The 26,246-nt window shown below is 37.7% G+C and overlaps 2 pseudogenes; one reads left to right on the top strand and one right to left on the bottom strand.

Moving 5' to 3' along the window:
- Positions 1 to 19,131: 19,131 nt before the first annotated feature.
- Positions 19,132 to 26,246, bottom strand: part of LOC140522753 (pre-mRNA-splicing factor SLU7-like) — a 94,216-nt pseudogene continuing 87,101 nt past the window's right edge.
- LOC140523619 (MOB-like protein phocein) lies at positions 22,272 to 22,950 on the top strand (annotated as a pseudogene).

Raw genomic sequence — 26,246 nt, 5'->3', positions numbered from 1 at the left:
ATTCTTGTAAATTTGATTCAGTTCTCTATGTTTTTAGAAATGAGGGCTTTATCACAGACACTAGTTGCAAAAATTCTTTCCTGGTTTTCTGCTTCCCTTCTAATCTTGGTTGCATTAGGTTTGTTTGTGCAAAAACTTGTCAATTTAATGTGATCGAAATTATCCATTTTGCACTTCATAACGTTTTCTATCTCTTGTTTGGTTAAAAATTTCTCCATTCTCCATAAATCTGGTAAATAAACTACTTTTTGCTCCCCTAATTTGTTTATAGTATCAGTCTTTATACCAAGATCATGTATCCATTTGGACTTTATTCTTGTGTACAGTGTCAGGCATTGGTCTATGCCCAGTTTCTGCCACACTGTTATCCAGTTTTCCCAGCAATTTTTGTCAAACAGTGTGTTCTTATCCCAGAACCTGGAATTTATTTTCAAATAAGAGGAATGTTTCAACTGTATTTCTCTCCTTATTTTCCCACAAAGTTCAGTCTTATAATCACTATCTCAGCTTAGCATGGAATAATTGTACTTTCTACTCATCCAAGGTCATCAGATTGTAATTGTTCCAAAATCCACTTGTATGGGAGTTTACCATTTATTAATTGGTCAAAGAAAGGTAATCACAAAGTGGTGGGAGCAAGCAGAGGCTTAGGTGCTCCTATCTTCTAGTTCTTATGTGCCAATTAATTAAGAGAAAACGTTTGCTAAAATATGTGGGGCTACATCCTGGGGTTACATTGGGACATTTGTGTCTCATACCACACTTTGAGTGCTTTGAACATAGTTTTTGGAAAAGAAGGTTAGAGGCCTTTGTTCATTTCCTACAAAGGCCATGGATTTTGGGCTAAGCAGGCAGATGATTTTGCCTAGGGTGTAAGCTATATTATATTATGACCACACATGATTTTGGGACACTGGGGTTGAAGTGGAGAAAAAGCTTAGAGTAAGTGGAACTATTTTCCTCTTTGAGGCCAGAAGCTTCCTCTTGCCTAAGTCATCCAGTTGTGGAGGGTTGTACATAGAGAACCTATCTTCTCTTCTCTCACAGCAACTCCTGTCCCCTGGTGGCTTAAAAGTAGCAGGACAGAAAGCTTTCTTTTGCATGTCTGATAAATTATTAGTTTACTGAAATATGAAGCATTTCTCATTGAACTGGAGTTGCTTTTCTGACCTGATCTATAAACTCTGTGATGCCCCATCAAGCTTTCCAGATTCCCCTTCTTAAAAATTACAGATGTCCATAAACAGGAGGGGGCTACTTCAAGGAGGCTCTTCCTTGGAGCAATTGAGTGGCCAACCCTTGTGGGTTTTGTTATAGTGTAGATTCCATGTAGGTATAGGTTTGAGAAGAGGTGTCAAATACACAGCCTGCTGACTGGCTGCAATGTTCTGGAGTACTTTGGAATTAGATTATAGTGCAGTTGAGAAATTTTTAACAAAAAATTTTAACAAAATTTTAAAAACTTAAAATTTTAACAAAATACTTATCTAACAATTTTTTTATTGTTTTATTGTATTTAACAAATACAATAAAACAGATAACATTTACTTTTAAAACTAAGTCAATATGTGGCCTGCAGGGATCCTTATGTACAGCTTAACTAGATCCCATTTCTATATGGGGGCAGCTAGGTGGTGCAGTGGATAGAGTGAAGGGCCTGGAGTCAGGAAGACTCTTCTTCCTGAGTTAAAATTTGGTCTCAACCACTTATTAGCTGTGTGTCCCTGGGCAAGTCACTTAACTGTTCTTCAGTTCCCTCATCTTTAAAATGAGCTGGAGAAGGAAATGCCAAATCACTCCAGTATCTTTACCAAGAAATCCACAAATGAGATCATAAAGTGTTGGACACAGCTGGAAATGACTGAACAACAACAACAGACATTTCTACTTGAGTTTAACATTGCTGGTTAGACTAGGGGCCTAATAACTTTCAAATTCCATGATTCTGATTTCCCCTACACTTATGGTTGGTTAATACCAAGGGTTCTCTGGCCCTTTGCTACTATCCACTTAATATATATAAGATGTTGATCCCATAAGGACAGAGAAGTTGGCCATTTGACCAATTGTTGGGTCAACATCCTTTTAGTGTCACAGATATGTGTGTTGGGGTTGAGGTGTGGCAAACAAGGTCTTCCAACCCCAAATATTAGCTTGTGTGGCTTTCTTCCTTCCTTTTTTAAATTTTTATTTTTTTAACTTGTTTTTCCTTTTTAAAATTATTTTATTTGTTTTCAGTGTTCTATAATCACTTCCATATATCTTAGATTTTTTTTCTCCTCCCTCCTCCAACTTCCCCCCTACCTCCCCATTCCCTCCATGAGATGACAATACAATTTTATATAGGTTCTACAAATACATTCCTATTAAATACCTTTTCACCTTAGTTGTGTTACATAGAAGAATTAAAACGAAGGGGAGAAATCATAAAAAAAAAAACAAACCCATAATATAAAAGAAAATGGTCTGCTTCATTCTGCAATCTAATTTCATAGTTCTTTCTCTGTATGTGGAAGGCGTTTTGCCTTAAGAGACCATTGTGAATTTTTTTAGTTCTTGCATTGCAATGAAGTACTAAGACTACCAGAAAAGTTCCTTGTACACTGTGGTTGTTTCTGAGTACAAAGTTCTCCTGGTTTTCCTCCTTTCACTCAGCGTCAGTTCATACAGGTTCTTCCAGGCCTCCCTGAAGTCTTCCTGTTCATCATTTCTTATAGTACAATAGTATTCCATTACAGTGGCTGCTCCTAGTGGGGCAAACCACGTTCCCTTCTCCCCCAGGTGAAAGAGCTTTCTCACTGATGTTTGAAGCTGCCTTTGGTGTTTGTGGGTTGAGCAATATGGGAAATGTAGTTGCTGCTGGGGATTCAGCTCCTTAGGCCTGCTCTGGTCCTGTTCCTGCCGGTGTGGGGCAACCATGGCTGGACTGCTCTCTGCTCCGAGACCAGGGTGATAAAACTTTTCTGCCCAGAATCTGTGAGTCGGGTTCCCTCTTTGCAACCACCTCCAACTTTACCATACCAGTGTACTCCTCCTCACCCCAGGACTGCCACTCACTGCTGAGATCCAGATCAGCCACTTGATTCCCCCAGGGCCTTTAGGTGGAGGGCTCTTAAAATGGATGCTGTGCCACAGCCACTGCTGCCACCCTGGCGCCCCTGGGACCATACCTCGTTCTCTTCTCACCCACGTGTAAGTGCTTTCTCACTGACCTTTGCATCTGCCTTTGACGTTTGTGGGTTGAGTAATCTGGGAACCGCAGCTTCCGGGGATTCCACCCCTGAGACCTACTCTCACCCCATGGCCAAGGCTAGGCTGCATTCCACTCCTGGCCCAGTGTGATTCCTGTCCACCTTTCAGACTCTCTTGGGTTGGAAATCTCTTTTACTCTGTCATTTTGTGGCTTCTGCTGCTCTAGAATTTGTTTTAGGTCATTTTTTACAGGTATTTTATGGGCTAAGGGGGGAGAGCTAGAGTAGGTACGTCTTTCTACTCTGCCATCTTGGCTCTGCCCTGCTCTCAGCAATCTTCTGACAAAGGCTTATGTAGGATGAGAAGGGAGAGAAAGCATCCTGTGTATCATAGCCATTTGCTTCCAGTACCTGCATATGCAGTTTCTGAGCCTCAATGGAATGCGTAAAATCAACCAAATTGTCCCCATCCAAAGTTAGGGGACTATTAAGCAAAGAGCTGAATTTTATTGTCACAAGCGTTCATGTGAGATGAATTGGGGATCACTTTCCTCATTTGTAGCAGAGAATTAGTATAAATTTCAAGGTAGCTACATGGCTCAGTCATTGGAGGCTTGGATGTTTGATTCAGAAAGACCTGGGTTCAAATTCTGTCTTTGACACTGTATAGTTTTGTGACCCTGGGCAAGTCACCTAATCTCTCACATCCTATGTAAAATGGGGGTAACAATGCTGCCTATCTCCAAGGGTTGGTGTGAAGATCAAATGATATCATATTTATAAAGTTCTTTGCAAAGTTTATTATAGAAATACTAGCTGTTATTATTATAGCTTTCAAGCACTAATTCTTAGGATTCTGTCAATTCCAAAAGTCATTCAATCATCATGATACTCATCAAAGTTATGATCTTGGTCCTATTCTTTCAAAATCATAAGAATTCCTCCCAGTAAATGTAAAAACTTGAAATGTGATTGATTTCTATACCACTGGATTACTAAGTAATAGCTTTTTGTAACTAACATTCTATCAATAGATATTTTAAGTAAAAAGAATTTATGAAAAACATAATAAAAGCAAAACATTTTGTTTTGACCATGATAGAAGAGCACTATGACAGTGTTATTTTCTCAGAGTCCAACTCTGAAGCTTTTTAGTGCATATAGCTTTATCTGATTTTATGTGGAATAATTAACATACAGTCACATTACTCAATGACTAACTTTGATAGACTAAGCTCTTCTCAGCAATGCAAGGATCTAAGTCAATTCCAAAAGACTCACGATGGAAAATGCCATCCACATCCAGAAAAAGAACTATGGAGTTTGAATGCAGAGTGAAGCATACTATTTGCTTTCAACCTCTCTCTCTTTTTTTGGTTTTGTTTCTTCTTTCACGTGGTCCCTCTTATTGGTTCTAATTCTTCTTTAATTCTTCTCTAATTCTTCACATGACTAATGTGAAAAAAGCTACCCACAAATATGCCAAATCCAACAAAGACTAATTCCTGCATTGGTTACATCCAAAAAAACCACACTTTCCAAACTGCCCATGACCTATCTGCCTGGGGGTGAGTAATATGTTTCATCATGAGTCCTTTGGAAGGTTAGTTGTTCAGTGCGTTGATTAGAATTATTGAGTCCTTCAAAAGTGATTGTTTTTTTTACAATAGTTTTGTTATTGTAAAAATTATTCTCTTGGGTCCTGCTAACTTTACTTTGTATCCATTCATAAAATTTCCCAGGATTTCTGTTTGTTTTTAAAATATTGTTTTAATTCCACTAAGGAGAATTCTTATTTTTCAGACACATTGTATATGTATAGTTTTAAAAATACTTTGTTGTTCATTTTAATTGTGACAAGATTCACTTTCAATGACCCCACCCTCTCTACTCAATAGTTCCCTTCCTTCCAAGAGAAAAACAAAAGTTGTAAGCAAAACTGAGCCTGAGAAAGTAGGTGAAGTTCCAACCGCATCACTGATACACCTCAGGGTTATTGTGAGGATCAAATTAAATAATATATGTAAACACTTGACACATAGTAGGTATTGAATAAATGCTTCTTCCCATCCCTAAATGCTTTCTTCTTTTCCAGAAATGTAAATCTTCTGCCTCTGCAATCAATCCTGTGAAACTGCACCTAAACTCCCCAACTGTAATTGTCTAAATTTAACTTCTATTCCCAGATCAATGTTCCAACACTTCTAGAAGCTTTTGATTTTTCACCCTCCCACATACCCAAATGGACCAACAGAAACTTTTTGAAGGATGCTAAGTACCCACCCTTGTGGATAATCACAGTCACAATATTTCCTGCTTCTGTAATTTCCCCATCACAGTCCTGAACTCTGTAAGTACAAGTGGAATTGAGTGGGCAATGTCATGAAGAGGGTGCTACATAAGTATTGTCAGGGCCTGTGGGGAAAGTGCAGTGAGAAATCCCAATAGTCTGGGCATTAGTGACTAAGCCAGATGCTGGGCTATGGCTTTTTTTGTATTGGATGGGTCAGCTTCTCAAGAACCCAGTTGAGAAGGAGAGCTCTAAGTGAGGAGGAAGGGAGGAGATGACAGGAAAAAAGGCAATACAGAAAAGAAATGGGACAAAAATCCTGTCTGTCATGTTTTTATCCTTTCCAGTGATTGTTTGCAGTACCCTGGAGTCATTATTATTCCCAAAGATAATTCAGGATCATGTCTTGTTACAAGTATGCCTAACAACAGTTATCTGAGGTTCAATGTTAGTATCAAATGAGGCACTCACAAATCATTGAACGCTTAAAGAGAGGAAGCTTGTATGGCCCTAACATAGTAAGGATATGTAACAAGGAAACAGATAAGATGGATATGGTCCATCTGATCTCCATGTGGAAAGTTGTCTGAGCCATAGGGTAGGGCAGGGCATGGTGACACAAAAAAAGCCACCAAGTTGAAAGAGCTACAGCTCCATGTGGATAGGACTTTTTCTCCACCAGGAAGATACTTCAAGGGAGACAAGGGACAATAAAATCCTAGGGACAGCTTTGCTGTATTTAAGGATAAACTAATCCCTGTTTGGAGGAAACCAGAAACACTGATTCTATCACATATATCATCACTAAAGACACATGCATCTTCTGAAGGACCTTCCGGTCTTTCAATATTTCTACGACTTTATTGGATAATTATCCAATTGTATCCAAGGAATACAAGAATTAAAGAAAATACTATGTCCTACCAAAGAATGACCAAAAAAAAAAAAAACCAAGGAAAAAATAAGGATGAAAAAATCCAGAAATTCCGAACTTTTTCTCTCCTTTAGATGAATTGAGGTTCAGATATTAAAGATTTAGGCAAGAGGTGTCAAATATTGGCTGGAATTAAATTAAGATGTAATATTGTTTTATTTTTTTATTATATTTATTTATTTTTTAAATTAAATTTATTTTCAGTGTTCTTCAATCACAACCATATAACTTAGATTTTCCCCCCTACCTCCCCCTTATTTCCTCCTCCCTCCCCAAGATGGCATACAATTTTGCATAGGTTCCACACATGCATTCCTATCAAATACATTTTCACTATAGTCATGCTGTGTAGAAGAATTAAAATGAATGGGAGAAATCATATAACAAACCAAAACGTAATACAAAAGAAATTGATCTGCTACATTCTACAGTTGACCCTGGCCTCCTTCCCCAAATTCTATTGAAGAAAACAAAGTTTCTTTGCTTTTAAAGAATAATTTCCCTTTTCTGCCTCTCAAAGTGAGAGTGTTCAATAATGAAGCAAGCTCAAGTTGATGGCTGTAAAGTCTTTTCTCCTTTTTTCTCCACCTCCTTCTCTTCTTGCATCGTCTCCTCCTTCTCTTCATCCTTCAATTCATCCTCCTAGTGTTGGAATGGATAGAGTTCTGGGTCTGGAGTCAGGAAATCTCACATTCTTGAGTTTAAATATGGCTTCAGACACTTACTAGATAGTGTAGGTACATAGAAGTCAGTCAGTCAACAAGCATTTAGGAAATAAGCTACTGTGTGTCAGGCACTGGGCTACCTTCCGTGGATAAAAAGAATGGCTTTTGCCTTGAAGGAATGATCCCTGTTGCTGAAGGAGCTCACCTTTAGCCTAGTGTTAGGGATGGAACCTGTAAGTTCATTGGCATCAGGAACTTCTGGGTGAGGAAGAGCCCCCTATCAATGTAAATTGGTACTTCCCTTCCACTCTTACCCCCAAATTTCCTATCCTGTATTATTGTTCAGAGGCCTGAGAAATGACTTAGCCAGGATCACACAAATAGTTTGTGTCAGAGAGCAGGTGTACTTTTTGAGGAAGTTAGTGGAGTCCTCAGACTGGCCAACACAATGCCATTGTCAAAAGACTGCACTGTCAGCACCAAAGTGCTCAGTCTTTCAGCTTGAAAGTGTCAGCCTCCCTACCCCATCCTCCATGATTTATTTCAGGTACCATGCAGTCAACTCAACTCAACTGCTGCTTAGAGTTCCCCTAATTCAAAGAGGTCACCTCTCTAAGACACTTCCCCTCCTGTCCACTCCACCCCCAAATCTCACCTCATCTTACAAGTTAAGAGACTGAGTACCTGAGAGGAGAAGAGATCCATATTAGGAAACACATTAGTAAACTGAAGCCCTGGGATTTTCTGTCCTATCTTTGGATGCCAGTTGAATTCAGGGCATCCCACTTTCAAGTTTTGTCTTTGAACAAACCTACATTGGCCAAACTGGCTACTAGTTAGGGCATCCACTTTGATAGCCATTGTAATGGTTGATTGTCTTTGTCCATTTCTTCAGAATACATTTCCTGAATTATCTGTTTGCCCACCTGTCTCATTTCCTACTTGGAACCTAAGCTCCTTGAATGTTTAATATATGGGACTATCAGAACTCAGCAAAGTCTTGTGCGTGATGGAGATGAATAAATGTCTGTGGGTATTTGTTGAAGTTTCTGGGCACACATCTTTGTGAAGAACCATTTTGTTACATCATGTGATAATGAACTCCTCAGACCACAGCCCTGGCTCAGGCACACTGGACCTATGACAGGAAATAGAAGGTTGGATATAGTATCAGGAAGACCCGAATTCTTACTAGCTTTGTGACTATGAGCAAGTCAATGAACTCCTCTGAGGCTAAGTTTTCTCATCTGTAAAGTTGTAGACGAATAATGTCTTAGAGAAGCAATGTAAGATAAGAGGCAGAGAGCCAGGATTATCTTCTATATTCCAAAATTGTGGTGAGAATTCATGAGAAAAGTGTATAAAGTATTTTGCAGACTTTAAATTGTTTTATATGTTTTATGATTGTTTTTCTTCATAAGTTTCCAAGTGCAGACATTGCTATCTTGAAGAAGCATGCAGCAATAAGTTGAGGGTACCTTCTTTATGGAAATGACATTCCCTTCATTCCCTCCTTGCTTTGAACACATTCTATTTTAACCTTCTAAATTCCACTCAATAAATATCTCCCATGATGTGCTGGGTTGTTGTGAAATAGAGATGTATACAACATGGTTCCTTTAAGCTGCTTATGGTGAATTTGGAAATTTCTCTTTCACAATACATCTATGTTTCTCAAGAATAATGTAGCAATACTGAACTAATCAATAATTATGGAATAATTACTCATACTCAGCTACTAAGAAATCAAACACACAAAAACATATGTTAGAAATATGCCTGACACCAAATTTCAGTATCAAGGTAATCTTTATTGAGAAAGTCCAGAGGATGGACACACCTGTCCAGAAGCAGGCTCTGATTCTCTTCAGGTGACTGAGTGCAGAAGTGCAAAGGCTTTTAAGCAATTAGCTCTGCTCGGTTCTTTCCTTCAGACACCAGATTGGTCTGGCTTCTTCTGGGTTACAAACTTCCCTATACTCCCCTCCCAAGTTTCCTCCTTGCTTTGTGTAAATATGTTATCCCCCCTCATCATTCATCCCATGTTCAAAAATGGTGGCAATCTAGCCCTTAAAGTGTGTCAGTTAATATTAATGAAGCTCATTAAGCATGCATAGTTGCATTTTGACCTACTTTCCTAGTTAACCCTGACTGGTTTGAGCCAGATTGACCTATATCTTGATTTTGTGGTCCAAGCAAACCCACTAACTTCAATTTGATTGGCTGCAGGCACCTGCAAGGCTATGGTCTCTGTGCATCACAGTCCTTGAGCCCATTGTAAGGCATATAAACACAGCACACTTGAGGGGTGCTAGCACAAGTTTACTCTTGATTTGGTTAGACAGGAAAGACACTAAAAAAGGGTTAATAATCTTACTTTATTCTAGTCTAGTTTTCTCAGACTTGGATTGCTGAAAATGGGAGCATAAACTACAGCATTCCTTAATCACCCTTCTCACAGGAGCCAGCAAGAAGGGGGGCAACTACCTCTACATCTCAGTGGAGTGAATCCAGACGGGCACAACTTGTACTTCCCCTAAATCTGCTCAAGCCTCAGTGGGGGCCATTTGAGCCACACACAGTATTTATGCATTCAGCCCTAAGGGTTCTCCATTCACTGTCTAGTGACCACCTATTTTATAGACCAACAGACAAAGAAGGCATATTGTCAGCCACAACCTCACAAGTTTACATCACCTAATGCCCGTATCTCACTGCACAGCCACAGTGGATGTTTATGTTATTTATCACTCTGTAACTATGAGCAAGTGTGGTGGAGATGTGTTGAACCACAACTGTGGGAACTCATATCTAGTACTTGGGAACCATTGACTGTTACGGCTATGGATCCTGGGAAACTGAACTTTGGGAAATAATAACAAAAATTCACTTTACACACACTACAATACACCTTACCAACAAAAAATTCACCTTACATACACCCACATTTGCAACAACTTAACCCCTGTCTAACTTTTACAGCATAGGTAAAAAGCAAGACCCTTGATTCCTGGGAGTACGTTGGTGTGAAAAACTAGTGAGGAAAGTCTCTCAACTAAAGTTAATAAAATTTCATTCTAATAGCTTGCATTTCTAGAGCTAGCTTAAGGTTGCAAGAAATTTTACAAATATGACCTCATCTGATTCTTGTGACCGCTCTCAAGATAGGCATTATTAGGCTCAGGATGTACCAGTGTGTACCCCTGCCATAACAAAGCAGAGCAGGAAGTGCCAGACAGACGGTCTGAAACAGAGGCAGCAGTGCAGATTCTCAGATGTATCAGCCCAGGATGGGAGTCCAGTGGATCAGAGTGAGAGAGAAGTGTAGAACCCTAGGTAACAACAGGAACCTCTCCTGAGACTACCAGCCCACAGATTAAATGTCTGTAAGTCACCTTCTTGAACTTCCGAGAGGCAAGATGGTGGAGTAATCTGTAAATATTCTTCCCCTCTCTTTGTTGACCCTGAAAAACCCAGAGAATATATCCCCAGGAGGCTAGAAAAATCAGTGAAGGAGGTGTCTCTTGCTGTGGCTGAAGGGGACCAGTGCAGGATTGGATCTATTCCAGATAGCCCCACCTCAGCAAACCTGCAGGAGATCCTGAGCCCCAGGGGATTGGAGCCCATAAGTGCTAAAACCAGGACCCCAGGCTAATGACTCTATGAGACAACAAGAATCAAACAGAATCTAAAGAATGAAAAAAAGAAGAAAATGTAAAATATCACATTGGAGAAATAATTGACCTGTAAGATAGATCCAGGAGAGAAAAATCTAAGAATTATTGGTCTACCAGAAAGCCATAATGGAAAAAAGAGCTTGCATAACATCTTCCAAGAAATCATCAAGGAAAACTGCTTTGAGCTTCTAGATCCAGAGGACACAATAGTCATTGAAAAAATCCACAGATCACCTCCTGAAAGAGATTCCAAACTGATAACACCAAGGAATATTGTTGCCAAATTCCAAAATTATAAAGTAAAGGAGAAAATACTGCAAACAGCCAGAAAGAAAAAATTCAAATATCAAGGAACCACAGTCAGGATCACTTGGCCATTGCAGCTTCTACATTAAAATATTAGAGGGACTGGAATATGAAATTTCATAAGGCAAAGGAGCTTGGACTACAACAAAGGAAAAATTACCCAGCAAAAATGAACATAATATTTCAGGCAAGGAGATGGACATCGATGTTGTTTCTGCTGAAAAGGCTGAACTCAATAGAAAATTTGATCTCCAAATACATACCTCAAGAGAGGCATGAAAATGTAAACAGGAGAAAAAAGAAAAAACCTTGTAATTCAATATGGGCAAACTGTTTACAACCTTATAAGAGAAGATGATACTTGTTAATCTTGAGGATTGTCTATTTATTATAATGTTTAAAAGGTATATGCATAGATAGAGAGAATGGGTATAAATTAACTGATGTGATGACAAAAAATGTGATTTAACGGTGTAGAGGAATTGTAATGGGGGCAGTGAAAAGGAAGAGGCAGAAAAAGTAAATTACATCACAGGAAGAGGCACAAAAACATTACATTTGAGAGAAAGAGTGGAGGGAAATGAGCAGTGTTTGAGATTGCTCTCATCTGATTTGGTTCAGGGAGGGAACAATAAATTCAGTTAAGTATAGAAATCTAACTAGCTCTAGGCAGCAGGAGGGGAAGGGAGAAAGAAACTGGAGGGGAGGATAAAAGGGAGGAAAGAAGTAGTAAGGGAAAAGGAGTAATAAAGGGAGGGGGAACTGATAGAAGGGAGGCAAGATTGAGGGAGGTGGAAGTCAAAAATTAAAAGTCTATTGTGGAGGGGAAGGGAGAAGGAAGAACTAAAAGTATAAACGGGGGGAAAATAGGATGGAGGAAAAGACACAGATAGTAATCATAACTGTGAATGTGAATGGGATGAAGTCTCCCATAAAACGGAGGCAGATAGCAGAATGGATTAAAGGCCATAATCCAACAATATGTTGTTTACAACAAACACATGTGGAACAGGGGTATACACAGAGGGTAAATGTAAAAGGTTGGAAAGGAATATGTTATACTTCAGTTGATGTTAAAAAAGCAATGGGAGCAATATTAACCTCAGACACAGCAAAAGCAGAAATAGATCTAATCAAAAGAGATAAGGAAGGAAAGTATATCCTGCTTAAAGGCACCATATACAGCAAAACAATTTCATTACTAAACGTATATGCTCCAAGTGGTATAGCATCCAAATTCTTAGATGAGAAGGTAAGGGAGTTACAGGAAGAAACAGACAGAAAAACTATGCTAGTGGGGGACTTCAACTTGTCCCTCTCTAAATTTGATAAATTTAACCTCAAAATAAACAAGAAAGAAGTTAAGGAGGTGAAAAAGTTCTGGATAAGGCAGATATGATAGATCTGTGGAGAAAACTGAATGGGGATAGAAAGTAATATTTTTTTTTCTCAGTGGTATATGGCACACACACAAAAACTGACGATGTACTAGGCCACAAAAGCCTCATAATCCCATGCAGAAAGGCAGAGATACTCAATGCATCCTTCTTAGACCATAATGAAATAAAAATTGTATGTAATAAAAGATCGTGGAAAGATAGATCAAAAAGTAATTGCAAATGAAATAATTCATTCCTAAAGAATGAGTGGTTTAAGCAACAAATCATAGAAATAATAAAAAACTTCACTGAAGTGAATGACGATAATGAGACAGCCTACCAAAACTTATGGGATACTGTAAAAGCAATTCTTAGGGCAAGTTTTATATCATTGAATAACTACACGAATAAAATAGAGAAAAAGGAGATCAATGAACTGGACATGCAGCTGAAAAAACTAGAAAAAAAAACAAATTGAAAATCCCCAAGATAATACCAAATTAGAAACATTGAAAACCAAAGGAGAGATTAATAAAAGTGAAATTAAGAAAACTATTGAACTAATAAATAAAACTAAAAGTTAGTTTTATGAAAAAACCAATGAAATTGACAAACCTTTGGTCAATTTGATTAAAAAAAAGAAAACCAAATTATGAATATCAAAAATGAAAAGGGTGAACTCTCCTCCAATGAGGAGAAAAGTAAAACCATAATTAGAAATTACATTGCCCCCCCATCAGATTGGCTAACATGACAAAATAGGAAAATGATAAATGTTAGAGAAGATGTGGGAGAGTTGGAATACTAATTCATTGTTGGTGCAGCTGCGAGCTGATCCAACCATTTTGGAGAGCAATTTGGAACTATGCCTAAAGAGCTACAAAAATGTGCATACCCTTTGACTCAGCAATATCTCTTCTAGGACTGTATCCCAAATGGATCATAAAAATGGGAAAGGGTCCCACATGTGCAAAAGTATTTATAGCAGCTCTCTTTGTGGTGGTCAAAAACTGGAAATCAAGGGGATTCCCATCAAGTGGGGAATGGCTGAAGAAGTTGTGATATATGAATGTAATGGAATACTATTGTGCTATAAGAAATGATGAACAGGAAGACTTCAGAGAGACTTGGAAAGACTTATATGAACTGATGCTGAGTGAAAGGAGCAGAAACAGGAGAACTTTTTACACAACAACAACCACAGTGGGTGAAGAATTTTTCTGGTAGACTTAGTCCTTCATAGCAAAGCAAGGACCTAAAAAATTTCCAATGGACTTTTGAGGCACATCCAGAGAAAGAACTATGAAACTGGATTTCAGAATGAAGCAGACCATTTACTTTTATATTATGTTTTGTTTTATTTTATGGTTTCTCCCTTTCATTTTAATTCTATTCAACATGACTGAGGTGAAAATGTATTTAATAGTAATGTATGTATAGAACCTATATAAGATGGCACACCTTGTAAGGGAGGAAGTGGGGAGGGAGAGGGAAGGGAGGAGGGAAGGAGGGGAAAGGAAGGAGGGAGAGAAAAGGGAAAAATTTTAAGATATATGGAAGTGATTACTTAACACTGAAAACAAATAAAATAACTTCAAAAAAGGAAATTACTTTGCCCAACTGTATGCATATAAATTTGACAATCTAAGTGAGATGAATGAATATTTTGAAAATCGAAATTAACTGAAGAGGAAGCTGAATACTTAAATAACCCCATCTCAGAGAAAGAAATTGAACAAGCCGTCAATAAACTCCTTAGAAAAAAATGTTCAGGGCCAGATGGATTTACAAGCAAATTCTATCAAACAATTAAAGAACAGTTACTTCCAATACTATGTAGATTATTTGGGAAAATTGGGGAAGAAGTCTTACCAAATTCTTTTTATGATACCCATATGGTTCTGATACCTAAACCAAGAAGAACCAAAACAGAGAAAGAAAATTATAAATCAATTTCTGTAATGGATATAGATGCAAATATTTTAAATAAGATATTAGCAAAAAGAATACAGCAGCTTATCAGGAGAATAATACATTATTATCATGTAGGATTTATACCAGGAATGCAGGGCTAGTTCAATATTAGGAAAACTATCAGCATTATTGATCATATCAACAGCAAATCTAACAGAAATCATATGATCATCTCAACAGATGCAGAAAAACCCTTTGACAAAATGCAACACCCATTCCTATTGAAAACACTGGAGAGCACAGGAATAAATGGAGCCTTCCATAAAATAATAAGCAGTATCTACCTAACACCATCAGGAAGTATTGTATGCAATGGGGATAAGCTAGATGCATTTCCAATAAGATCAGGGGTGAAACAAAGATGTCCATTATCCCCACAGTTATTCAATATGATATTAGTAATGTTAGCTGTAGCCATAAGAGAAGAAGGGAAATTGAATGAATTAGATTAGGAAAAGAAGAAACTTAGTTATCACTCTTTGCAGATGATATGATGACATACTTAGAGAATCCAGTAAAAAAAATTACTTTAAATAATATGCAACTTTGGCAAAGTTGCAGGTTACAAAATAAACCCATGTATGTCATCTTCATTTCTATATATTACTATCAAAGCCCAACAGCGAGAGATAGAAAGAGAAATCCCATTAAAATCTACAGTAGACACTATAATATGTCTGGGAGTCTACCTGCCAAAACAAACCCAAGGACTATATGAACACAATTGCAAGACACTTTTCGCACAAATAAAGTTAGATCTAAGCAAGTGGAAAGTCATCAGTTGCTTGTGGGTAGGCTGAGACAATTTAATGAAAATGACAATTCTACCTAAATTAATTTACTTATTCAGTGCTATACAGATCAAATTACCAGAAAAACATCTTGAGTGCACGAAAAAATAATATTAAAATTCATCTGCAAGAGCAAAAGGTCCAGAATATCAAGGGAATTAATGAAAGGTAATACTAGGGAAGGTGGTTTAGCCTTACCAGGTCAAATACTGTATTACAAATCAGCAATCATCAAAACCACTTGGTACTGGTTAGGAAATACAGAGGTAGATCAGTGGAATAGGTTAGGTACTTAAGATGCAATAGTCTATGGATATAGCAATCTACTGTTTTATAAAGCCAAGGATCCCAGCTTCCGTGATAAGAATTCATTGACTGACAAAAAGTACTGGGAAAACTGGATAACAGTGTTGTGGAAACTGGGCATAGACCAATGCCTGACACTGTACTCAAGAATAAAGTCCAAATGGATACATTTGGTATAAAGTCTCATTCTATAAACAAATTAGGGGAGCATGGAATGGTGCATTTGCCAGATTTATGGAGAATAGAGAAATTTATGACCAAACAAGAGAAAGAGAATATTGTGAAGTGAAAATGGTTAATTTTGATTACATTAAATTGAGAAGTTTTTGCAGAAACATATCCAATGCAACCAAGATTAGGAGGGAAGCAGAAAACTGGGAAAGAATTTTTACAACTAGTGTCTGTGATAAAGGCCTCATTTTTAAAATATATAGAGAGCTGAGTCAAATATACAAGAATACAAGTCATTCCCTAATTGATAAATGGTCAAAGACTATGAACAGAGGAAGAAATTAAAACTATTAATAGTCATATGAAACATTGCTGTATATCATTATTGATTAGAGAGATGCATATAAAAACAACTCTGAGGTACCACATAACAGCTATCAGACTGGCTAACAGAACAAAACAGGAAGATGATAAATGTTGGAGAAGATGTGGGAGAGTTGGAACACTAGTTCATTGTTGGTGGAGCTGTGAGGTGATCCAACTATTCTGGAGAACAATCTGGAACTATGCCCAAAGTGCTACAAAAATGTGCATACTCTTTGACCCAGCAATATCGCTTCTAAGACTGTATCCCAAAGAAATCATAAAAATGAGAAGGGACCCTAAGTGTACAAAGATATTTATAGCAGCTCTCTTTGTGGTGGCCAAGAACTGGAATTCGAGGGGTTGGCCATCAATTGAGGAACCAGTTGTGGTATATGAATGTAAAGGAAAACTATTGTTCTATAAGAATTGATGAAATTGAGGCAGCTAGGGGTTAAATTATTCCTCCTCTCACCCACTACCCACAGTGCCTGAGGCATGATTTTTAACTCCAGTCTTCCTAACTCCAGTTTCACAATCTTACCCCCTACCCATCTAGCTGATTCCTTAGGTGAAAGTTTGTGAAGTAAAAATTTCCTGAGGTGAAACCCTGTGAGGTTCTTCGTGAGGTCAAAGTCGAGGTGAAATTGCTTGAAGCTTAGTTGGATTCCTGATCAAGCTGCTCCCTGGCCTGCATTTGTTGATTCAGTGGAGATGGGATGTAGGTGCCTACACTTCACTTGGTTCAGCCTTCAGCCACTGGAGGTCCTGTGTTTTCTGAGGTCCTCTCAGGTTTTCTTAGAAGGAAAACTATTTTACCCCTTAATTTTCGCTACTCTACAATCATTTTGTGGTGATTTTCTGTCTGTTTCTGGAGGAAATGTGGAGAACCTGGAAATTTCTGACCTATTCCATGATCTTCCCAGAATGCATCTCCCTAATAAATACTTGTTGAATTAAATTGGAGATTGACTTAAAAGGAATATTTAGCCTTAGGAAAATTGTTTCAAGAAATTTTGAACGTCTAATCTGGAGATGAGAATACTTGGGGTAAGGATACCATGAGAGCTGGCTTTAAGTACTTGAAGAGCAGTCATCTATTAGGAAGGACTCTCCTCTGCATGACCAAAACAGAGAAAGGGCATCATAAGTAATGACTGACTTTTTGACTTGTAAACTCCCAGAGACCAATGATTATCTTATTGCTTTGTGAGTGGTCGTGGTCAGATGTTCTATAACTATTGATTGGTTCAGTATTGCTACATTATCCTTAAGAAACACAGATGACTCTTACCAGGAGGTGGACTGTCACCACAGGATATGGTTTTGAGAGTGGTTGGTTTGGGCTTTTACTACTTCGATTTTTAGCATTCTGCCTTCAGGAGAGTGGGGCCATTTTTTTCTGAAAAGTTGTTGTAGAGACTACTGCCTATTGGTTAAAGAATGGTCAAAATTCGGGGTCTCTGACTCTTCAATTATGAGGCTGCCCCAAAGGCCAAAACCATTCACTTCAGGTTCATGATTTGGTCACCTTGTTCATGTGAAAAAAGACAAAAATAAGGGGCACCTTGGGCCTTGAAATCTAGGCTTGCACCCAGATAAGGCCAAGTTCTGTCCACCTGTGACCAGTCACCATAACAGGTACATGACAAGGGAGAGAAAATACTTTCATACAAACAGCCTCCCTCAATCTTCTTCACTCTAAGTCTGATGGAAAGAGCTTGAAAGTAGACAGGAAGAAAGTCAAGCTAAGGCAAAAAAGAATTGTTAGGAGCCCATTATGTCACTGTCTAAGGACTTGTATATAAGACCAAATGCAAAAACAGAGATGACAGTCCTAGAGTACATCTAAATTAGGTTGCTTTTATAGACCATGAAGACAATTACTTCTCAATCAGGTGAACCTCTTTGCGTCCTTTCACTTTAGACTGGGGATTTCCCTGATCTAGCCACCTATTAATACTGTTCCCCCACATACAGTCTTGCTTTGTTGAACAAGTCAAACAGAGAGTCCTTTGGGTATGCTGAGAAAGCAAGATGAAGGATTTTATTAGAGTGTCTTTCACACCAAGATGTCCTCAATCCTCAAATAACTCAAGATCAATATTCCTCACATTTCTTAGAATTTATCTTTTAACATAGATAATCAGACATCTAGAAACCTGAAATTCTCGGATCTGGTATTTTGTGTCTCAGTCAGACCTCCCAGGATGTCAGGAAAATTGCATGGGGGTCAGCTAGCTGTCCCTGGGGGTCGGCCAGATCTCTCAGTTCATGGGAAGAAGTCAGATTTCCCCAGGGATCAGCGAGGTGTCCCTTGTAGTCAGCCAGGTCTCTTAAGGTGTCAGCCAGATTTCCCAGTGGGTGATTCAGATTTTTCTGTGGGGCAGGAAGATGTCTTTGGAAGAATAAGATTGGAAGAAGGGAAGATTAGGAAGAAGCAATGTAGATCCAAGCCTCAAAGTTTCCTTGGATACAACAATGCAGTTCTCATTGGTTTGAAGCAGAAGACAACTCATCTACTCTTCTCCCCTTCACTAATCATGGTGGCAGTGACTGTTCTTGAAGCTTTGGTGATTGACGTTTCGATATATTCAGCAGTTGTACCTGAAAAGTGGGGGTCTGAAGCACCAAGGATTTCAAGGGTTGATGACCGTTGCGGGTAACGCTGCTGGGGCGTGTTAACTGAAAAATAAAATAAAGCAAAATCAAATACCAAAGAGCTCACAAAGCTTATAGGCAAAAATCTTTATTCTATTCATGGACAGAAGCTGGCATGAGATCCAGATTCTCCTCTAAGACTGAGGAGGCCCATGACACCCAGGCCAAGCCTTGATAACATGGTTGGGGCTGGACAAAGAACCAGGTAGTGAAATGTATCTGCCTCGTGACAAAAAATCTATTCATAGCAAGGTTTCATGATAGGAATGTAGTTGCTGCAATTGATACTTTTATTATTTTTTTTATGAAAGAAGTCCAGAAATTTATTTAAAAGAAAGTAAGTAAAACAAACAAAGATTGTTTACCAAGAAACTAAAAAGAATATGTAGAAGTTGGATGACCTGAATCTCCTTCCAAGTTATGTCATTGCCGTCCAAGGAAAGAAATGATGGAGTCATCTGGCCTCAGGCACTTCATCCTATATGCCTCCCTTTCCTCTTCTGTAGGCTCTGGGGCTTCATACATGCTATGGTAGGGCCTCTTTCTCTCATCTAGCTGCATGGTCTCCTTGACATGAAGGACGGGGGCCTCCTCAGCGTTTAATGCTTTTTTCAGTTTTTCATGTCTCTTGTTTTTTTTACCCTCACTGTCAGAAGTAATTTTCTTGTGTTTCTTCTTCTTTTCCTCTTTGTGTTTCTCTTGTTGTTCTGTTTCTTTTGGTCTGCTTGTTTCCTCTCCTCTTATGGAATCATCAGGAATAGATTCATCTGCATTAGAGATTTCATTCCCAGTTTCTCCAGTATAGTAGGAAAACTTGACAAAGGAGTGACAGCTCTTACATCCCCATCTACCATCTTTCAAATTGGATCCACAGATATGCATATGATTATTAATCTTGACGTCCTCCTCATACTTAAAGCAGACAATAGCTCACTATTGTCCTTTGATGATTGTTCCATATCTTGAATATCCCACATAGTCATCTGTTTGAGCTAATAGTAACTTAGAACGGGGAGCAGCCAGGTGCCTTTGAAACTGTATCTCCAGCGTATCAAAAGAAATTGTCTCCTGCATAACTAACTTCTTCAAGATTCTTTCCTGCATTGGGATAAGAATTCTCTTGCATTGCTCTTGTTTTTGGATCATCATAGGCAGAATTAGGATTTAAATTTTGTAAGTACTTAGCAATGTTTTCTCGAATCCTGAGATTCCAGACTTTTGGAAGATTCGTCTTTAAAATCAAAATTTTGTCCAGGCATATCAATGTCATCTGCATATCTATCTTCACCCTCATCTTCACTGCCAAGGTCTCTTTCCATCTGAGAATTTGGTTCTTCTCCACACTGATGCTTTGAGGAATTTACTTGTTCCATTGACTTTCCTGAGGCCAATTCTTCCTGTTGCTTCTTAGCTTTCAGTGTACATTTAGCCAGGTCAGCTTTGGCATGTTCTTCCACAATCTTCCTATGTTCCTCTGAGTTGTAACCATTCCACTGACCCCTTTTAACGTCACAGTCAAACACAAACTGAGGTTGAATATGTTAGTCTGAGGTTATGTTAGTTCCTGTGAACTTGGCACCAACAGGATGAGGTCACTCAAAACAGTCTTTTTTTTTTTTTTTTGTATGTGCTTCATAGCCCCACACTTTTCACATGTTCCTTTGCAGTGTTTTGTAGTCACCATATTCTCTTCTACTCCCCTCATATCATTCTTCAGATGAACTGTATGTACTCTTTTTGTTTCTCAGGTTGAGGTCTCTGATGACTTACTGTGGGTCTTTTTGATGGATCTATATATACCATGGCACCAAGGAGTTGCACTGAGGGATATGAGGATGGATATTTTTTCCTTACTCATTTAGTTCAGCTGGTGCATTACCCAGCTTTCTCTGTTCTTCTACTTCCTTCTTTCTCCAGTCTTCCCTTGCCATTTCCCTTGACTCTTCCAAACCCAAGTCACTTGATCCACATTGGGGAGCAGTGTTTACTGCTTCTGAAACAGCAGCCAATTCTTTGTTGGTTATCTGGCGGTGTTTTTGTTTCTGTCTAGGGGAAGACGCCAGAGGAATGAGCCTTAGATTCCTGGACACCCGAATGGACTTCTAAAGCAATTGTATTTACTACTGTAGGTGTTTTTCCCAAGCTCAGGGACAACCTAGGGAGGGCTGAGCTAGGAGTGAGTGCACACTGTGGAAGCCAGAGTAATGTACCGAGCTAAATCGAGCTCTTAAGAGTGTTCTGTCCCAAACATCACACAACAAGGCCTTCCTTTAACTTAAATCCAGCTTCTTTGCTCCTACATCTCTTTAAAAAAATGTTTTGAAGGTTTGCTCTTTCTACGAAGAATTTATTGCCTATGGCAAGCTACTGGATTCAACTCTAGGGATAGATAGCAACCTCCTCCAAAAATCCCCGCTCCCTTAACCAGTTCTTTATTTTAGGAATTTGCCTTCCCTCCATTTATATAGGAAAAGGTACCTCCCACAAAGGACTATGTCGTGGAAGGGTGGGGTCCCTTATCTAAACACTCAGAAAAATACGTGCTAACTTGGACTTCAATTGAAATTCTCTCCTGCCTCCCCACCCCTTCCCCCAGCAATTGAAACAAACTTTTGCTAGAAGGAAAGTCGACATTGACCAAAAGAAAAGGTGGTAACTCATCTTATTAGTTAGAGGGAATTTCTTCATCTGGGACTTTCCTAGACCAATGAATTCAAAAGTCTAGTACCATGCCTAGAATTCTGATCCTTTGTTTCAGCTGACTGAAGGGGGACTCATGTAAGGAAGAAGACAAGGCTTCCTTAAGCTTCAGAGCCACTGGATCCTAAGCTGATGGCCCTTATGGTGGAATCCTAATAAAGCTTCCCCCCCCCCCCCCCATTATTCTAACATTCTTATGGGTCTCCCTGAACAGCAGGCATGTCCTGATTTGGCCACACAATCTGGCTTAAACCACACCATATGCCCCTAGACTCAATCATGGGCCTAATTGAACAGTCCTCTCCTATCTAGCCCCTGCCCCTCCTCCACTCAGTAACCTAATTTCCTCCCGTATGTCCTCTGTCTCATTAGAACAGCAAGCATGTCCACAAATATGATGGGATCAATGAAGGAAGATGCTATTTACATTCAGAGAAAGAGATGACAGGTGGAAACAAGCTTAATTCAATGATACATGTATATATATGTATGAATGTCTATATGTATACAGGTATATGTTTATAGATATCTATAAATTTATTTATCTCTTAATTTATCTTTCCATGTTTAATTGTAGCCTTTTTTCAGGTGTGAGGAAAAGTAAAATAAAAAGTACACAGCAGAGAAGAAAAGAAAACTAAAAAGAAAGCAAAGAAAAGCTGAGCAGCTTTGAAAAAAATGTGCAGTCTTTATCATGTAGGTTTTCTTGAAATAGAAATTTATTGTTTCATATGGAATTTTCTCTTGTGCGCTACTGTATACAAGACAATGTTTTTTCTTTCTTTTATCATTTTGCATTTAAGTTTATAATAAAATAATTAACAAAAAAGGCAGGCAAGACTAGCTGCCCAGACTCTGGCACTATGGCTATGGTGGAGGGGACGGCAGTGCTGAGGAGAAACAGGCTTGGCACCAAGGTGGGGGGATAACTATAACTAGCTTGATGAATCCTTTGATGAAATGGACAGCACATTGGCTGTTCAACAGTATATTCAACAGAACATAAGGGCAGACTGTTCCAATACTGATAAAATTCTTGAACCACCTGAAGGCCAAGATGAAGTTATGTGGAAATATGAACATTTAAGGCAATTCTACCTAGAGCTAAATGGACTTGCTGTCAAACTTCAGAGTGAATGCCATCCAAATACATGTACTCAGATGATGGCAACTGAACAATGAATTTTTCTTTGTGCAGCTCATAAAACTCCAAAAGAGTGTGCTGCAATAGACTACATGGGGCACAAGCTTGATGGTCCTGCATGTTTTCTGAATAGCAATAAATATTTCCCTAGTAGAGTTAACATAAAGGAGTCTTCTGTAGCCAAATTAGGATCAGTATGCTGTAGGATTTGCAGAATATTTTCACATGCTTATTTTCATCAGCAGCAATTATTTGATGAATATGAGAATGCAACATTTTTGTGTCATAGATTTACTAAATTTGTGATGAAATATAATTTGATGTCTAAGGATAACCTGATTGCACCAGTTTTGGAAGAGAAAGTAGAGAATTCAGTGTCTAAGAAAAGTGAAGCATGATGGGAATCATACATAAAAATGTACTGAACACATAATTAACATTATTTATGTACTGTATATACCATTTTAGACACTTCAATCATATATCCATATTATGGCTTCTTTGTTTAGTATAGTTTTGTATGCTATATGTTGCCTTTCAAAATGGGAAAGAATTTAAATTATTCATGAGTTGTATATTCACCAGTGTGCCGCTCACGGTTTTTAAATAAGATTAGTATTATCTGTTTATAACGCCTGTTAATAAAAAAAATTTACAGTTCTGTAAAATTGCTGCTAAACAATAGTTGGATCACAATCCTTATCAAACAAATCTATCAGAAAAAGATGAGTGAGCTTTTAGGTTTCACATAAGCCATTTACTAATGAAATAGCAACATTTCCTCTTAGTTTTGTGTCCTAAATTTAGATACTCTAGCAAATTCTACATAATACAGTTCAGACTACACTGTAGGTCTTTTTATAAAAGCTGTTTCCAAGATCTCCTTATGAATTTTGATATACATCTATGAAGATTATGTGTATATCTAAATGTAAAAGCAAGTGCAGTGTTGTTAATGCTAAAATATTAATCTTACTTTACTACACAAAATATATTCTGGGCCAACATACTTGAAAACTGTATGTTTTTTTTCTGGATTTACCTTTCTGTAATAGTGGACTATAAGAAGTTTTGTATGCATCATGGTAATGATGCTAAGGCAATAAATGCTTCTCCCAATTAAACTCCTCTCTCCCTACCTCTTTCCCTCAAATGCCTTCACTAAAAAACAAAACAAAACAAAACTTCTCAACACTACCATGAATTATTAGTATAAAGATTTATACTTATATGTATCTGTATTAATTGCCTACAGATTATACCTCATATTAACATTCATATTACACTACGGGAAAAATGTACTGGTATAGTTTTTCATTTCTTTTTGTTTGGTGGAATTATTCTAAAGAAATATTTGGAAAATGTTAGTCTTTAAAATAGTTTGGATATTTCTAGTAATAATATTAATGTCTTTGTTTATCTAGACAATATTTAGATAGGGATAGAAAAATAATATCACATTCTCTTCCCCCTTCCAAAAGAAAGCTTACATTTGAATTGTGTGTTTATGTGAGATTATTTGTAGTAATTCATAGGATCCATGAGTGCTACTTAATGGTGTTGCACTGGTTGGACCTCTTTAAAATGAAGTGCCTTAAGGATAGAACTTCAGATTTGATAATATGAGTGTTGTCACTGAATGCAATCTTTTTAAAAGCACTTTTCTTATTATTGTATTTTATAGAGGCATTCAAATATAGGGCTTAAGAAAGTATATAAACAGTGAAGAAAATATCTAAAGACAGGGCATTTTAAGTGCCCAGAAGAGAAAAATATTTTTGAATGCAGAAGTTAGGGTTGTTTGGAAATACAAGTGAAATGCATTCATCTTTGTATCACCATTTCTTCCCAACTTGCTAAACTTCGTAGGACATTAAAAAATGAACAATGAAGGAATGTGGGATAGTATAAAGTATAGAGAGTGTTTATGTAGAGAGTTTTGGAACCAAGAATGACTTACTCAGCAAAACTGAGTAAAATCCTTCCAGGGAAGAAATGGATATTCAGTGAAATAGAGGACTTTCAAGCATTACCGATGGAAAAAAGACAGAGATGAACAGAAAATTTGCACTTAAATACAAGATTCAAAAGAAGTATAAAATTTAAAGAAGAAAGAGAAATCATAAGGAATTCAATAGGGTTAAGCTATTTATTTTTCTACATGGGAAAATGATATTTACAACTCCAAAAACTTTTTCATTATTAAGGCAGTTAGAAGGAGTATACTTAAACAGAAAGCAGAAGTGTGAGTTGAATGTGATGGTATGATTGTCTAAAAAATAAAATTAAGCGATGAGAATTAACGTACTTAGAAAAGGGGAAAGGGAGAAGTAGAATAGGAGAAATTATCTGATGTAAAAGATGTCTGAAAGAGATTTTACAGTTCAGTGGAAAATGGGCAAACAGGGAGGGGAGCACATGAAACTTGCTCTTATCAGAATTGGCACAAAGAGGGAAAAATATGTACATTCAGTTGGGTGTAGAAATCTGTCTTACCATACAGGAAAGTAAGAGGGGAAGGAGTAAATGAAAGGGTGGGGGTAGTTTATAGGAAGGAAGACAGTTTGGGACAGGTAAATGTCAGAAGTAAAACACTTTTGATAATGGCCATGGTAAAAGGAAAGAAACAGCAGGAGGGAAATGGGATGGAGGGGAAATCATAGTTGGGAACCATTACTGTGAAAAAAATTACACTGTGTTTCTCTGACAAAGATTTACCTTTTTAAACATAGAGAAAACCAAGTTAAATTTACAGAAATAAGAGCCATTCTTCAATTCATACGTGGTCAAAACACAGGAATAGGCTATTTTCAGAAAAAACATAATCAAAGCTAACTATAACCATATTAAGCATGCTGTAAAACAGAATTAATGAGAGAAATTCAAATTAAAACAACTCTGAATGACTACATCACACATATCAGATTAATGTGATAGAAAAGTAAAATGAGAAATGTTGGAAGGCATGTGGGAAAATTAAAATAGTATTTGTATCGTTGGTCCAGTTGTATACTGATTCAACCATTGTGCAGTGCAATCGGAACTAGCTCAAAGGGCTATAAAGCTATGCATACCATTTGAAAAAGCAATACCATCATAAAGTAGTGAAACAAACCTATATGTACAAATATTATAGCAGTTCTTTCTGTGGTGGCAAAGAATTGGAAATTGAAGGGATGTACATCAATTGGAAAACGTCTGAAGAAGGTGTTTATATGATTGTGATGGAATACTATTGTGCTTTAAGTAATAATGAGCATCATACTCACAGAAAAAACATGGAGAGACAAATTCATCTACCATGAATAATTAAGGTATTCTCAGCAATACAATGACCTAAGATAGTTCTGTATGACTTATGGCGAAAGGTGCTGTTCATCTCCCAAAAAAGAACTGGTAGAGACTGAATGCATACCAAAATAGATTTTCTTTAATTATTTTTCTTCTCTTTTGTGTCTGTACTTTCTTTCACAGAACAACTTACATGAAAATGTGTTTTACATGACTACATATGTATAATCTATGTCAATTACTTGCCTGCACAATGGGGGGGGGTGGTGAAGGAGAGGGAGGAATTTGGAATTTAACATTTGAAAAAAAAGAATGTTAAATTTTTTCCCCATGTAATTGGTAAAAAATAAAATATTAAACAAATAAGACCTACCTAAACCTAAGGTCTCCCCTCTAAGCCCAG

Source organism: Notamacropus eugenii, chromosome 2, assembly GCF_028372415.1.
Source record: "Notamacropus eugenii isolate mMacEug1 chromosome 2, mMacEug1.pri_v2, whole genome shotgun sequence".
NCBI lineage: Eukaryota > Metazoa > Chordata > Mammalia > Diprotodontia > Macropodidae > Notamacropus > Notamacropus eugenii.
This window is presented reverse-complemented; position numbering and strand designations above follow the sequence as displayed.